This window comes from Apis mellifera, linkage group LG12 (genome assembly GCF_003254395.2).
Source record: "Apis mellifera strain DH4 linkage group LG12, Amel_HAv3.1, whole genome shotgun sequence".
NCBI lineage: Eukaryota > Metazoa > Arthropoda > Insecta > Hymenoptera > Apidae > Apis > Apis mellifera.
In genome coordinates this window covers 6,515,185-6,532,730 of record NC_037649.1, presented here as the reverse complement: position 1 = coordinate 6,532,730, position 17,546 = coordinate 6,515,185, and the positions used below count along the sequence as shown (strand labels likewise).

The window sequence follows — 17,546 nt, the reverse complement described above, 5'->3', positions numbered from 1 at the left end:
GTATCTACAAAGGAGAATAAAATCAAATATCTCGAATCGCATTTCCCCGACCCTTTTTAACCTTTACACGGCTCGTGGACCGTCCCATATTTTCTACCATCGATTCGTACTTGATCGAAGTAGTGGCTTCAAATGTCGTTCGCAATTTCACAAGTTGTACGATTTTATAAATTACACAATTGTGTTGCAAATTATAATTCCGAAAATCCGCTATAATTTTTTCACACAAGTTCGTTCAATATTTTATGAATTAAAATATAGAAGAATCGTAGACGAGAAAATGTTCCATCATTGAAAAATTGATTTCTTTCCAAACCTAAAAGTGAGTTTTCGATCAATGCTTACGCAAGACGAATAAATTAAATTTTAATAGAACAACAGAGAGAGAAATCACCGGTTCGGTTCCATCCACTGTTCGAACCTGTCATTAATAACACGGAATCGCCTTCTTGTTCCGTTTCTTGCCCCAGGTCCTATTCCACCAGGGCGCAGAAAGATATCAAAGCTTCCGAACGAGGCAAGGGACACTCCCTCCTGGCGAAATCCACAGAGAAGCAGGAGGAACGAAACTATTCCTCTTTTTCACCGATCGCTTCCTTTTTTTCTTTTCCTTTTCTCTTCCTCCCCCCTTTTACACACCATCGTGGCCGAAACCGACCGATCAAACCAATACCATGGAGAGTTAGTTAGCCCATCCCGTGGGCAGAGAGCCCATGCCACGAAGACAAGTTTTTCTGCGCGAATTCCTGGTCGCCGCCTCGATATAATTATCCGCGGTTCGCCGTGGCCGCGACGCCTTCCATCCATACCCATTGTTCCCCGCCGGACCTCTACACTTGCCACCACTTTTTTTCATACCCGTTTCGGCGAGCTTTATTAGAATTTAATTTACCAGCGACGCGAACCGAGCCAACCTCATACCAACCGTGAGCTCGAACGAGTCACGCGTGTTACGCCGCTGGCCTCCTTTTGTCCCGGCATTCTTCGACTCGCCATTCGTCTCACCTCCGCCGGAGTCGTACACGCGAGAGCGAAAATACAAGAAAGAAGAAGAAAAAAAAAAGAGGCGAGGACGGGAAGAAAAAGGGAAGACAAGGGGGTAAAAAAAAAAAAAAAGAAAGAAAGAAGGGAAGGGAGAGAAAGAGAAAAAAATGGAATATCCATTTACGTTATCCCCGACGCGTGAAAGGCTCGAGCTAACGTGGCAGCTAACTGTGACCGTGTTCCTGATTGGATATAAAATATAAAGCGTTTCTTGCGATAAAAAGTATTGCGGCGTGCGTGTGCGAGGATCGCAAAAACGGGGAATTGTTCTTGGGGCGAAAAAAGTGGGCGCAGGTGTGTAGGAGCTGTGCGTAGGGAAAGAACGATATTGTCAAAGTTACTTATCCCGGTAAAATAACTGCCTCTCGTTTCGATTTCGTTCTCGTTTCGTTCAGATTTTTATTTAACGATTCCGAATTCCTTGCTCCCTTCCCACTCCAATCCCTCCCCTTTTCCTTTTTATACCAGAATTTGCAATGGACACGGCCAACTGCTTTAAAATGTAACGCAGTGGATCCGGGAGAAAATTCGAATTCCTCCTCTAGGAAACAAGAACCATTCTTTCGCCGCTTTGAGAACGCGACGATATCCAGTGCTTTGAACCCGTGCTCCTCGCCCTCCCCGATATTGCCTTCGCGTTTAGCGTTTCGATGAACGCTTCCGGGCGAAATAGAGAGGAACGGAGGGGGAGGAAGGGGTTATGGTGAACGCCGATAGCTAACAACTGCGCTCTTTTGCCAGGGGAATCCGCGCCGTCGCTGGAAACGAGACGCCGTGAAATTTGACCTGGCTATAACGTCACACCTTATTGCCGATTCAATGTCGTTTTAATCCATCATTGGCACCTCGTATCAGTCGCCAGAGTAAAACGTCTCTTATTCCAAATTGTCCGATTTTTCTTCCAAGTGGAAGAAACATCACGAGATTCGTTCATGAATTTTCAATATATTAGTCGCCATCTATTGTAAAATATTGATCGTAACTTTGATGTAAAAGAATCTACGTTTCATTATTACGAAAAGAATTCGCGAATAGATCTTGAAATACGATCACGCTTCTCAAACTACTACAACTACCAAATGTGTTCGGCACATAACTCAAAATCTTCCAATAATAAATAAATCGATTTTTCCCCGACTAAATAATTCGAAAATTCAATACCTTCCGGCACAGAAGTTGGACGCCCAAAACCTTGAAATATCACACCAAGACCAGACCACCGCGGGAGGAGATCCTGAAAGGGTCTGGAAAACCGAGAGAAGGCACCACTAACGGTGGCGGCTGAGTAATAAATAATTTCCAGCCCCGTCTCGCGCAACTTCTTCAATTTCCGCTTTCACGTCGGAAATGGAGAGCATATTTTTACCCTCCCCCTCCTCCTTCTAGACACCTACCGATCAGAAAATCGGACTTCTCCTCCTCCGCGTCACTTCTTCATTCGTCCAAAGCCACGATACTTCTCCCCCTTCTTGATTCATCGAATAGAGTATCTTCCCTCGAAAAGCCACACGACATCAACGATCGAGTTGTAAACGCGCGCCAACTTTTTCCCTCCTCCCCCTCCGTGAACGAGACAGAGGGAGGCGGAAACGTCGTTTTCGACGGTCGTCGAAATCGTTCGTTCCGTTCCGCCACCGAGTGGTGGCGAGCAATTGTCCCCCTGTTCCATCCAGGCCATGACTGTTTATTGCCATACGAGAGCCGCGTGGAACGTTGCGTATTCCCGCGAAAGAATGGCGGGCAACGAGTGGCGCGTGTGTGTCCCGCAATTATACGAATTACATCTGAGCCATTCAACCGGAGGGACAATACCTTTCGTGGATGGCTGACAGAGAAATCCTGCGATTCGACTTTTGTTTCGATCGGTCCGTTTTTTTTTTTTTTCTTTCTTTTTGAACGAAGATGATGGGACTCGGCGGAGATTATCGACGAGTTTAGTTCTAGAGGGAATGACTTAATTTATCAACGTGCAATTTATGGATTAATTATTTCTAGCCACAGTGAAAATGTTGAAATTCAATTGGAATTTGTAAAATGTATAGAATTTTTCTGTATATATTTTATTTACTATTAGTAAGTAAGAAGTAAGAAATTAAGAGAAAAAATTCGCCTTTACCTTTAAATATTCATTTCATATTATTTTTCCCTTTGTTAATTAATTAAATTATTGTCCTTTCGTTCCTTGACTCAATCCTAACGTATATATATTTTATCCGCGGCGTTAACAAAAATAATTATTAATCACGAGAGAGAAAGAAAAATTCTAAAATCCTCCAAGTTTGTCGAGAGTTTGTAAAGTTTCCCAACAAAACTTTTCCACGTGCATTTTCTCGCTTCGCGTGCGACACACGACTCGGTTCCCGCGTACGTTGCTGGGAGAAAAAAAAGAAAAGAAAGAGAGGAGGAAATCAGGAAATGCACGTTATAAAATGTTATCGCGATACAAGTGTCGTTTCCACGGCGTGTACGCGTCCCACGGCCCTCCTCCTTCTTTCTTTCCATCGACTGTCGTTCCAGTGTTTATTGTCGCGTGGGCGTCATGCATATAGCGAACACGCGATTCTCCCTAAGTCGCTCGATTCCACGCAGCCGGTTCGTTGTGCAACACGCGTTGCAATTATTTGCGCAATATCCGTTCCGGGTAAATGTCGCGGATAAAGTGAAACTTTTAAATGGACGGACGGAAGGATGTCGGTATCAAGCCCACGCAAGAAGAATCGAAGAATCGTTCGAGCGAAAGCGGTGGGCGTGCAATTATGAATTATGTGGCGATAGCTTGGAAAATTCTAGAGGCCCGATGAATAAAGAAAAAAAGCTCTTTTGTCTAATCACACTTGATTTGACGTAACAATTTACGATGTTCTAAGCCCGCACACGTGTTGAAGAATTTTTTCGTGAACGGGATGCGCTCTTCTCGGAATTATCGTTGTACCAATCCGTGAAAGAATCTATCTAAATTGTTAATCGCACTTAAAACACTTAAAGAAATCTTTATCTAGCATTCGTTCAAATTGAAAAATCATAATTGCGAAACAGGAAGGCAATTATCGAGATCGTGGAAACCTTTCGAAGTCACGACAAAGAAGGAAATATAATGCGTCGAGTAATATCGTTCATTTGCGTTTCAACCTAATCTGATTAATTGCATCTACCGTAATTACAAACCTAAATTAAAAAAAATATTTACGTGAACGAGGCGTATAATCATAAAAATGATACCCTTGCAACTTTCCAAAGTCACGGTACAAGGAAAAAAAAAAAAGAAAAGAAACGTTGCATCGAATAATGGAAGGTCTCTCCTTCGGACCTAACCCGATAATTGCATCTAATCTTGCGTAAGCACCTAAGTTAAACAAAGTTTACACGAAATAGGCGTGCAATTGCGAAATCGTTGGCCTTGGACCCTCTTAAAGTCACGACAAAGAGGAGAAAGAAGGGGAGGAAACCCTTCTTGCATCGCAACACCCTTCCTCGTGGAAAATGACCGACGCGAAAAACTTGGACAATATTCGCTTCGATCCTATTCCCTCCTTTCAGCAAACGATATCGTTCGAAAGCACGGGTTATGCAACTGGACTCAGAGGCCTCGTAGGAGCCGCGCCAAGTAGGGCGCATGTTTTATCGCTCCTCCGCCCTTGTTTCCTCCCCGAGCCGCGCATACCTCATAGATCGGGACGAGAGAAAGAATTGGCTTAATATATCGCGACGCGGTACACTGCACTCGGTGGAAACGAGTTTTAATACACCGTCGGATTTCGGATGGGGTAGACTCGATCGAGTTTCGAAACTCGGTAGTCAATGAATTAAACGCTCCACCCCAGCCTCCTCCACCCGCCCTGCCTCGATGCTCGTTATCGAAATCGTTTCACCGATCAAGCAATAAATTCCTTTCGTCGCGATCGTACTTGTTAGTACAATTTCCGATACAACCGGTAATCAAATACAGCAGAGAGTATCGCTTAATCCGCAATCAGATCCGTAATCTGCGATACGAAATTACGACCACCGTTGCGAATCTTGGGTAAATTCAGTCAGTCGTTTCTCGCGCGCCACATATTTTACCTTACCGACGTACGCGTTGTATCCGGATGTTCCACGGATTCGAGTACGGATCCCCGTAATTGTCCTTCGAATCGTGGAGGAGTCGGCAGTTGGTTGGGCTGCAAACGCGTCGCAGATTCCATCCAGCTCGGTCGATGGCGGGAAAATTATAGCAATTACCCGGCTCTCCCAATTCGGGCGGCCGCCTGCCCGTCTCTCGGCCACGTCATCGCGTGACAACGGTTGTGCAAGCGCTCTGTTAATGAATCCAACAACGGTCGTGTAAATAATCCGACCGCCGCCGACGAATCTGCGCGATTCGGGGAAAATAAACGAGTTCGTCGATTGAGAAGGATCGAAGGAAAGGTATAATATTTTGTTTTCGAACTTTGGAGATTGAAATTATCGTTTAAAGAGATATCGAGTAAAAATAATAGGGTTATTTTGAAAATCTCTTCGTTTAATCTATTAAAATTGCATTACTTTCTTTCATAAAATTAGATATTAGGCTAATTTGTATTAGAAATTCGATTGCCTTCTATTTCTTTTTTTGAATGCACGCAATAATTAAATTATCGTCCTTTTCCCTCAAACTTCCGTAAAAGGTTTGGGGAAATACCATATCGATGCAAGCAAAGTTTCTTTATAATTTTCGAAATGGGGGGAGGCACGAAAACAACGAGCCTCCTCCCTTACTCATTGTTCGTGTAACAGAGATCCATTTTGTGCGCCACCGTTTCTCACAATTACGATCGTGGTGCGCCATGGATCCGCGTTGCGGTTCCACATAGCGAGAAATTATGCCAATTAGGCAGGATACACGTCCCTTCCACGGCGTCTATTGTCTCCTATTCGTTTCGATCGTAATAAGAATAATTCGGTGGCCGATGTGCGTTCTGTGCCCGAACGGGACGCATGACATTGACAGAGAGAACGGGGAAAGGCGTATCCAATATAATTGGCTGGGAATCGACAATGCGGTTTCGTGCCGAGCGTATTAGCCATCTCCATTATTTTCACAAAGAAAATCCATGTATACACTCTCCCTCCTCCCCTCTCTGTCGAGGGACTAAACATTACAGCGTATCCCTTGTCGGCGTAATAACCGCTTTAAGGGCTATACGTTCGAATCGATGCGACGCTCTGCGAAGTTGAAAGAGCATCATAAAGTCACTTCAGTTGGATCAATTTTGAATAAATTACGAGTTGAATTTCACGGATAAATATATAGTGCAAGATATTTGATTACGTGTTATTGTTACTTAAAATAATCCCATTTAGGATTATTACATCACGAATCGTTCCAGGTTATTTTCCAAGTAATCGTTGTATTTATAAGAAAACGCGTATTTGGAAAATTCTAGTAAATATAATCTATTATATATCTATCTAATTTTGGAACAATGGAGACGCGAAATGGTATTTCGAAATGGCGAGCAGAGGATCGTGCATAGATCGTTCGATATGATACTCGAATGGTCCAAGTGCGAGAGAATCTCTTCTTGCCATTGACGCCTTCTCGTCGGTATGCCCAATCGATTTTACGTGGCGGACAATTATGTCAATTACTCTGTCCCGATTCACCGATCGCGATAATGCGACACGACGTCACCAAACCTGACAGCGGCATCCTACCGAAGCTAATGATCGCGCTTAATGGGCTTGCGACGCGGCAAGAACGAGATCGATGGCCGAAATTCCCGGAAGAACCGCGACAAATCGGAACTCGAACGCGTTCGAAGATGTTCAATCGCTCTGATCGATCGTTTCTGCATACAGACACGCTACACCAATACCGATTCGCCAGTGTATAGAGACGCATTTTTGTATCGACAATTGCATAATTTATAAAACTGTCGTTTCCAGATCTCCGATTTTTACTTCGAAATTGTTTCGCGTATACAATGTGCAATTTATTACGATCTTGCGCCATTTTCTTAAGATCTTTATTCTTTTCTTAAATTACTGAAATTCTTTCTCGAACTTTTCTAATAGTTAAAATTTTAGAATCAGAATTCTTACAATTATCACCCCCCGAACGTGTCAAATTTTAAAAAATTTCAAATCGAAAAGTATCGATTCCATGCTTCGACTTTCCAACGAAATCTTTTCCGACAAAAACACCGATTCGTAATAAAGCGATTATCTCGACGATCTACGATCCACCGCTGTGTCAACCTCCCGTTCGTCGCAACGAGAACGATGGATTTTATTCCCCACGCTCGTTTCCATCGCGATCGTTAAAACACCATCGCGAAGCGTAACCCTCCTGGAGCCGTGGAGCCGATAAATAAACGCGGTGGCTCCGCTTGGGGTTTCTCAGCCGTGAAACGCTCGGAGGCCGCGCGTTCCCTCGAAAATCATAAAATTGATAACGACAACCGCACGCATCCGCGCCGGTTCGTGTTTATCCAACGATCCTCGAAAATGGCGACGGTGGTTAATGACAAGTGCTCGCCGCGATAACAAAAGCTGGCACGAGCGATTGCGTGCGCGAAACAAGCCATCCGTCCCTTTCGAAACATGCACCGATTCGAGAAGTGTTTTATTTTTTTCTTTCTTTCCTCCCCCTCTCCCTCCTTGCTCGTGCTGTCACATCGAGTTGAGGTGAACGAGTCAAGTCGAGTAATCGGTCGATTCGAAGCTTTGATTACATTTGTATTGGATTGGAATTAAGTGCTTATACGTTCGATAGATGTAAGCAACGTAGATCCTCTGAACTTTCGATTGATTGATAGAAATACATATAAATGAAACGAGGTGTACAAAAATGTTTAATTAGATTTAATTTTTAAAAAGGAATTATTGATTTGGAGCCAGCAGTAGGATCAGCTGATCGATCGACACGAGATTTTTGAGAGGAAAAATAACTCGAAAGTGAGTAATTGTATAATTAAATACATCATTTAGAAAATTAAATGTAGAACTCGAGAAATTAGAAATATCTTTGATCTAAATTTTCGAACCGATGTTAAATCCATTTATGATAAAAAAAAAAGAGGAATAAGGGAAAAGTATGAAAGTATCACGATTTGAAATAAAAATTCCAAATCAAGATAAATATATTCACGATAATTTAACGAGTCAACTGGATGCAGAAGAATATTGCAATACGGAATAGTTTTCTTCTGAAGATCATAATCATTCTTTCTCCTCGAAATTTCTAAAAAACCGAAGAACTAACACACCTCGTTCATAATTGACAATTACTTTTGGGAGGAAGCGATACAAGGCATTGAAAAGTGGGATGAGAAGTCGCGTACGCGCTAATTGAAACGGAAGGCGAAAGGAAGAGCTTTCAAGTTATCGAATCGATCTGTGAAACGGGAGAGCGAATCAAACCATGGATCAGAAGAACGGGCAAGAACGAGCAACAAAAAGCGAGATGCGTACTACAACTTTATTCCCTATCGATGTTACCCGTCCGACGAGTTGTTCACAGCGAGCGTTCGTTCCTCTCTCTCTCTTTTTTTTCCCTTTTCCGCTTTTGCTTTTGTCCCTGTCTTCCTGTCGAAATCATATATGTACTCGATAAAGTTGGCGGAAAAGTAGGATAAGCACGCATCCTCGACAGAGCACACGCGAGAAATGAAAGAGAGCGTAGCGGCGCGGCGGAAGTTGCCGGCTTCGAAGTCATTCGACGGGCAGATAACAGTTGCAGATGCATTTAATCCGATAGCGGCTCGTGTTTTCCACGGTACTTCAACCAATGTATATATATATGTATATACCGCCAACCGCAAAATCTCCTAGCGAAGCGATATCGCACGATTTGAACGTGTTCGCATGGATACCTACCACTCCATTGTTCGACGATGAAAAAGTGGTGGTACAGAGATACTGTTCGAAAATGAACAGTGTTTTTAACGCTGGGATAACTGGGATACGATAGAACGAGACTTGGTCCTGGAATATTTTTCCTTTTTCACCCGTGATTTTTCGATACAACGAATTTTTACCAACTATTTAAAATAAACCATCATGTATCGTGCACGTATATTATTGTTCCATACGAAAGAAAATAAACGAGCTTAAATGATAGCCTGTAAAGCTATAAATGATCGTTTGGTTTTAAAATTGAACACGCGATGAATCATACCTAAGAATATACGCTTGCTCGCGAATTTCAAAGGAGGAATTTCTCCTTACAAAACCAGTAGTATCTATTTCTCTTTGTATCAAGCAGAATAACTTTAAAAATTTGCTAGTACTTGATTCGTAGAAAGGAGCAAGGCATTTGAAGCAAGGACATCGGCGAGGCGCAATCCTTTTCTGGTAATTCCAATTTCGAACGGCGTGCACAGTTCACTTTCGAACGCGCGAATTCGTATTCGGGATTGTAATCCTCGCGGGGTTAAATGGAATACGAGGAATCGAAGGTCGTTGTTCCTGGTGAAATATCGATCGCGGGCTGGCCATGTGCTCTCGCGGAATCGTGTTGCACGGAACAATGTTTAACTCGACGAGCGGGCCGAGCTTTAAATTATTAATCCGACCTCGACGTGTAATCGGGTTGTTAAGGTTGAAAAGCCACGGACCGAGAGCGTTCTTTGACACGGCACCAACACCGTTTATACTCCAAGAGCGTGCACTTACACGGCCCGCGATGAAATAACGCAACTTGGTCACCGAAAATAGGGCGGCGTGCATCGGGCGTGTAACAAGTGGTAAATGGAATCTCGTCGCAATGGAAGGCAATATTCGTGTAATGAACCAAATAAGACCCATTTAATATTGAATCAGATTTAATTATGCGATTCGATGGAAACTCGATAGAAGTTAAATTCTGTGTGATGTAATTGGTAATTAATAGATCAGATACACACTTTTCATATTCATTTGCTGTTCATACAAAAGCTTCGTGATCAATATTCATCCAGAAATAAATATATTCATCCTGTATTTTGTCTCGAAACGAGAAAATTAAAGAAACTTTGAAACGTTGTTCTACTTCGAAAATAGTAGATTTCGATCAATCGACGAAAGATTGTTAGAAAGATGAAAGTTTCCCCTTTAAAATGCATTTTGATTTATTCCGATACGACTTCCGGTTCCCGAGATATCATCGTGTAATGAAAAAGTAATTTTTAAACCCAATTAAAACTTATTAAAATCGGAGAAACTTTGAAGCTCTATAATTCCGAAGATATTGACTTTCGGTCGATGAATAAACGATTATTAGAAACGCGAAACCTTGCCCTTTAAAACGCTTCTTGATTTATCTCGATACGATTTCCGATTCCTGAGATATCGTCGTGTAAAGAGAAGAGTAATTTATTGCGTCTATTCTTGTCGTTTATTCGGATCTCTTGCTCGCACCTCGTTTCACTGACCTATCCCAAACTCCAAACAAGTGTCAGACGCGATTCCTGGAAAAACGTAAACATTAAACACTTCCAAGAAAAATATATAGGTCACTAGATCATAAACCCATTCATAATCACCTTCATTACGTTAAGCATATTGCAGAAACTTGGAATCTTCATATCTTAGTAACGGATTGAGATATCGAGATAAATTAAAAAGAGATTTCAATGAAAGGAAAATTCAAAAATCCAGTTCTATCCTATCAACTCATAGTCTTTTCTCCGTGACAGATAATCACGAATAAAAAGATAAGCGTGAAAATCGTTTCGTTATGAACCATTCTCGGACGATCTATTACGACGATGGACCTGCATAAATTGGTGTTCGAGGTCAAAGGTCTGGGATGCATTGTGGATTGAAGATTCCGGGTTCTGGGAACAACTCGAGGCGCAATTCTCGTCCTTTTATTCCATTTGCAAATCAATTCGTTCCTCGACTACCACTTTAAGGTTTCGTCTATGAGCGATTTCCGAGAGGATTACTCCTACAACTGCGAAGAAAGGCAAAAGAGAGAAGAGGGAGGGAGTGTCGAGTGGCGCATTATCGGGACCTCGAACACGGAGAATTTACTGGAAATTATCGAGCCGGCCGGAAAATGAATGTTGGATGCGCGTTAAGGATGTATCGTCTTCGCTGAGATTGAGCACGGCTGACGTCTCAGCCAACGGCGGATATTTTATTCAACACGTTGCCCCGTATTGCCTCGCAATCGTAAGCTTTAGACTTGTTACAGATGAAGACAATTACGTCCACGGGGATAACGGAGGGTGGGTTGGTACGGGAGAAGAGAGTAGAGACACGAGTGTAAAAAAAGTTTCATGAATATCAAGAAGTTCGCAGCTAACCTAGATTCCTGGGGAATACCGCCGATCTCTTTCTCTTTGCGAGAGTACATCGATTCCTTTATGTGTGTGTGCACTTCCGTCTATGTGAACGACAACTCTTTGAATTGTTCATATTGTACACGAATTGTATATTATTGCACGCGATATTTCGATCACAGAACGGTCTTATTTCGACACGTGGAATTATTTTCCACGAGCTTGTTGATTATTTTTCCGATCTCGAAGCGAAAAAGCTTTATTCAAACGAGCCTACACATGTCTACGCGTTAACATTAGATCACCGCCTTCTCTCTGTAATTGAAACATCCACTGTAACTCGTCAATCAAACTCGTCATAATACATCAACCAGATGCCATTCACCGACGCCACGCTCGTACATCGTTCCTACATATGCGAATTTCTCTTTCTTAGGGCCACAATTACCTTCGAACATAAAGTCTTATATCTTCGTTCGTCGAATATTCGCTTCGCTCGACAGTTCTTCCCTTAACAATCCGAGTTAACAAGATTCACCCTCTCCGAATCACCGCCGATTAACGCGCGCAACTTTGACTTCCAATCCAAGTTATATTCTCCACGTTTCTGGCCGCCTTGCGGGATCCGAGTCGAAATCGAATTCTCTAACAGCTCGTAGCTAAAATTCGCTTCTAAGTATCCCCATCCCCCTAACGCGCGATTCGAATTTCATGCCAATTGTTCGTTCGTTTCCTCCTCCTCGCGCTGAATTATATCGCGACGAGTGGCTGACATTCACGGTAGCGAAGCGTTCCGCTCGAAGGAGCCATAACACGCTCGCGGGGATCGTTGTCGCGCTTCCTCTCAGCTCGTGTCTGACGCCAGTTTAAACCTTCCCACGAAGTGTACAGACGAGCTCGTGGTCGTTGTCGCCGCGCCTCGCCTCGCCTCGCCTCGAAAGGAGTCATCAGCGCGCGACGCCATTATTCTTTCCCAGTCCCGTGCCACCCAGTTTTTCTGGATCGCGAGCCGATCCCGGCGCAAGTCCGCCGCCTTTTCACCGACCGACTGCATTAATCACGAGGCACAGAGGGATATTATCGTGGAAACGCGAAACGTCCGCTCCTCGTAAATTCCCTCTGCCACGTTTCTTCTTTCCCCTGTTTCGTCCCGATTAAGTATTAATTTATTCGATTCTTTCTCTCGATCCTTCTCTTTCCATCAACCCTCCCCCATTCCACGCCACTTGTTTTCCGAGAGATATTCCGCGTTGTACGACGTTTCGCCGCCTCCTCGCGCCAGGAATCCATTTTCTCCGTCTTCTCGTCCGTCCGTTCGATCTGCTTACTCCGTGTTGTGCAATCGTATCGGCGATCGTTATCGTTCTTGGAGTCGATCGTTCGATTCCGTTCCACGATTGCTGGCGGCACGTTGTTCCGTACGGTGATGCGTTTCGAGGGTATTATAATTCGATAAAGGAAGGGGATATTTACGTCGTGGATCGTTTTCACGTCGACGAGGAATAAGCTGTCTGTCGCGATTTTGTTCGGGGGGAGGGGAGAAGGGAAGGGGGCTACGTAATACGAGCTCGGTTATTTTCGTTATTAATGGGCACGATTTTCGATATCCTTTTTTCTCTTTTCTTTTCATCGATCTTTTCGATTCGACGATTCGATTATGAATTTTTGATGGAGTTAAGGAGTTGTTAGAGACTTGATTTATCCATCGATTGTCGAAAATAACGTTGCATCACGTACGTTCAAAATATATAATTAGCCTTTCGTTAACTTATTCATTAAAATTCAAGATGAGAAGATTGTCTCGTTCTCAACAAACGAAGGGATCGATCGAAACGATGTTTCACCGCCCAAATCTGTGTATTCATCGATGCTTTAAATCCAATCTTCGAAGTAGAGACAAAATCCTTACGGTTCAATTTTGTAGGATTATCATCACGGGGAGATCTCTTGATCGTTTCGATATAATTATGAGTGTTTCATAAATTATCGGGGCCCGATCTAGAATGGAAAATCCCAGAAAACTTTTCACGCTCATAAATCATTTTCATCGTATTTAATATCGCGCTACTCGGGGCTGACTCGGTGGTACACGTGCACCGTGAAAGAAAAATGGTCGGTGTGTGACATCACCTCCAGGTAGAATAATAATCATCGCCGCTCCATCACCTTGCCAAGCTCTCTCGATACGTGGACGCAATTCACGCATATTTTTCTTTTTTTTTTTTTTGCGAAGAAATCATGAATTTCTAAATTTAAAATTTAAAACGTTAATCAATTTTTTTTTTTTTGGGTCTCATAGATTATTTTGATACATCGGCAAAGAAATACTTTGATAATATTAATTTTATACAGAATATGAAAAAGATAAAGCGGGGTAAATGTAGTTAATCATTCTTTATGATATGCATAATCATCTTTGCTGAATATATAGAAAAAAAAAAAAAGAAAAAAATCTCATAAAAATTAATAAGCAATATTCGTGGTCCGGGGATCTAGGATGTCGTGTATAATGAATGTGTTAATTGAAATTTCCTATCTAACATTTCGTAAATCGCGAGAGCAGCAAATGAAAAACAAACAAATATAATTAATCACTCTTTACGATATGCATAATCATCCTCGTTGAATACGAAAAAAATTTCATGAAAATTAATAAGCAATATTCGTCGTGAAGAGTGTATGTGTAGCGAATACGTTATATAACAAAATATTCCGTAAAATTGATACGTTGAAAAGAAAATTTTAGGAAAGAAAAAAACGGCAGATAAAAATCGAAACGAGATCAATCCGTGTTTCGAATTATTCGATATTGTCGTACGCGACAAAGTTGGCAAAACAACGCAGCGATACCACGAATATCGATATCTCTCGGAAGATTGATACGAAAGGAAGAATAAAAGAATCGACTTCGAATCGAGGTTAAAAAGTCACCGTTCATCGATTCGAGAATTTAAAACTCCTCCCCCTTCTCGACCTAATTCATCCTTAAAAATTTCCTACCAGTAGCAGTGTAGTACTTCCAATCCCTGAAGAAGTCAATGGTAGGAAGAGTCGGCGATAGATCGGATGGAAGGAAGAAGTCGTCTTCGTCGCGGGGATGGGATGAGACAGTAAAAGCAATCTGCGGTAGGCAGTGAAAAATCTCGAAGCCATTCTTCATCTGTCTCCATTGTAGGAGAAAAAGAGAGAAAGAAAGGGGGAGGGGGGGGGGGAGAGAGAGAAAGAAACAGCGAAGCCAATAGCGATAGGAGCCGTGGACTGGCCGAATGCCACCCGCATCAGATAATATTTAAATTGATGATAAACATTTATAAAAGCGTTTTGTTATACAGAAAACATATTTGGATCATTGTGCGCCGGATAGGAATGGGGATTATGAATTCAAGGGGCCCGGCCCCGAAACCCATTGTCCGCCGGGCCCTCTCTCATCTCCATAACGGGTCCTATCTTCGTCCACGTTCCTTCTCTCTGTTCCTCGACAAACACCACGCGTACCACCATTCCTCTCCCTTGTTCTCTCCCTTTCCTCTCTCTCTCTCTCCCTCTTTGTTCCTTATCCCCTTCAATCCTCTCTCTCTCCCTTCTCGTAGCAGTTGCGAGGCCATCTCGCTCGAACCAAGATTCGAACGGACTCGATTCCACCTTCTCTCGCCCGAAGGTGGCCTCTCCACCGTTCGACATCTCTCGCTACCGCTTCTCTTTGTGAGCTCAAACTCGACTCGATCCCGAACCCTGATTGTTTTCTCCTTTGCCCGCCTAAATTGTCCAAATGAATGCAACCGGCCGTGCCGCCTGCATTACGTACAGCCCCCCCCTCCCTCCTTCCTTTCCGTAACGCAAGATACGTTAAACGTAGCCGGCATTAATCGTGCCGGCTGGAATAACGCGAGATCCTATCGTTACGTGAATATCCTTCTTTGAACGGAAGAGGCTCCGCGTAGCTTCTGTTGGAATTGTAGGCTCGGAGAATCGGTTGTAACGAAACGTGAACGCGTAGAATTCCTTCACCGTGGATGATGGATATCGTAGCATTCCAGGAAAAATTTGCTTTTATAATAGTTTTTTAATTCCTCTACGAGGAAAAAGAGAGGATCGTTTCGATGAGGCGAGAAACGAAGTTAAAAATATTTAATTTCGAGATAATTTGGAGAGATCTTTCCTTCGAACTATTAAGTTAATGTCAATAAATGTTGTATAATTTATTGAACGTACACATTGGAAGAATAGATACCTTCCTTCTATTTTACATAATTTCTTTCACCACTGTCAAAAAATATTTTATTTAACGCGTACTCACGCGCGTGTAATTCCAACGCTTCGAAAACGTTTCAATGTTTTACAACCTGCTAGTTACGGTATCTTTTTCCTATCCTCGCCTATCCTCCGTCCGGCCTCCTCTCCTCTCTCTCTCGAGGATACCAATAACGATAATTAACTCGGACGTGAAACACACGAGAACGAATCAGAACTCGGGGAAATCGTATCATCGAAAAGTTACAATCTTCTACAACCTTCTCCAACATCCTTGTCCCATCCCCCTCCTCCTTTAAACCTTGCGGTCATCTTGAAACGATCCGGGATCTTGGAAGGCAACAGCCCGGTTAATTCGAGCGTGCGTCACACCTCTCTTTCCACGAGTTCTTTCGGGCCGATCCTCGCGTTCGCGGAGGAATCTTCCAACCGTCAACACGCATTAACGCGCGCACGACGGATAACGAGGACGGGCACAACGAGTGTCAAAAGAGCGCGAGCCATCGAACGGAATAAAAGACGGGGAGGGGAAGAGGAGGAAAGGGGTGTGGAGGAAATTCGAGAGGAGGATTACGTCGAAGAGATCGGGCGAAGGTGATAGTGCGTGGAATAGTTCTTGACGCCTGGCTGCGTTCGGGGATAGAATTAAAATATTTTCGAAGCTCGATCCTTTCTCTCGTCCGAAATAAGCCGAAAATTCTTTCAACAATTATCGAATCGACTTCTTGAAGTTGGTAATAATAGTTGAATAGTTCCTCCATTTCCCTTGATCCAACTAGGGGACATGATCGAAGTTCCTCCGCCGAGAAACTTGCGCTTAACACGCCGGTTCAACCGTATCACCGCCAATAAAGTCGCGATTTGCATATTACACCTATCGTGTATTCCACCCGCGAGATAAATTTCGCCCGCGGATCGGGACACGCCGATTTACAGGTGTAACGAGAGAAGAGAGGCCACCCTTAAGGCTTTCTCCCGCGGAAAAATAAAAACGGCCAACGGTCCAAGGTCTCCGGTGTCACACTCCGGAGGATAAATATTAGTAGCAGGTTTCACGGGATCCCGCTCACTCGACCGAGAAAACACGGACGACGTGTTAGAGGATACCGAGGCCACGTCTTGGAATTTCTCTTGACCACGGACGTATATACGACGTTAGGCTTCGCGAGAAAAAAAAAGGAGAAATGAAACCCTTGATCGGATCCAAGAGGATTTTTTTTTCGATTTTTCTTTTAAATACGACGGAATTTTCATCGACGATTTTTATAAATTTCGCGTTACTTTTATTTCATTACACGCGTGTTTAGAATTTCAGTGAGGGGGTTAGATCTATCATCTGTCCGATTTCTGATGAAATCTATTATAGAGCGTTCAACTTCGAATCGTGACAGCAATTAAAATGTCACGCTTCCCATCAATACCAGCTATTCAACCATCTCTCGCCTAAATATATACCGATCAACGTCTTCCTTCCGCGTGCATCGAGTGCCGGCCATTTTCTCCCCCCAATGCCAGACGCAAATTAGGAACGTCAAGGAATCCATTCTCACTCGAGCGCATACCAAAATGCAATTTCTCAAATACGATCTCATAACAGCTCTTGTCGGAATATTCCATCCTCCTTGCAGGAAAAAAAATACCCTACAATTTTACTTTTCCTGAATATTCTTCACTTGAAAAATATCCCATCCCAGAACTCTTTCGATTTCCAAGATAGACAGATGTTGGAACGTTATCAAAAGTCCAAAATCTTTCATCTTTCAATCCAATTTATTTGTTTATGACAAAGAAGAGACACTGTTCAAAAACACGTGTCGTAACGCGAGATAAGATATTTTAATTAGCACAAGATGGGTGTAACTCGTCGTAACCCGTCGTACCAGTAATTAGAAATTGTTCCCTCTACCTGGGAAACAACGTGTCAGCGGGACCATCGCGGATCCGCCACCGGTAATTAATGTCTCGGGCGTATTGTAATTTATTAATAACCCTGCAACCTTACTTAACACCGCTTCCATGCGA

At 43.0% G+C, this 17,546-nt stretch overlaps 1 protein-coding gene across 2 annotated transcripts in view; it reads right to left on the bottom strand.

The window, feature by feature from the left end:
* The window catches only part of LOC410362 (MOXD1 homolog 2), a 190,100-nt gene that overhangs the window by 61,095 nt on the left and 111,459 nt on the right, over positions 1 to 17,546 (bottom strand). The gene's annotated exons all lie outside the window — the stretch shown is intronic.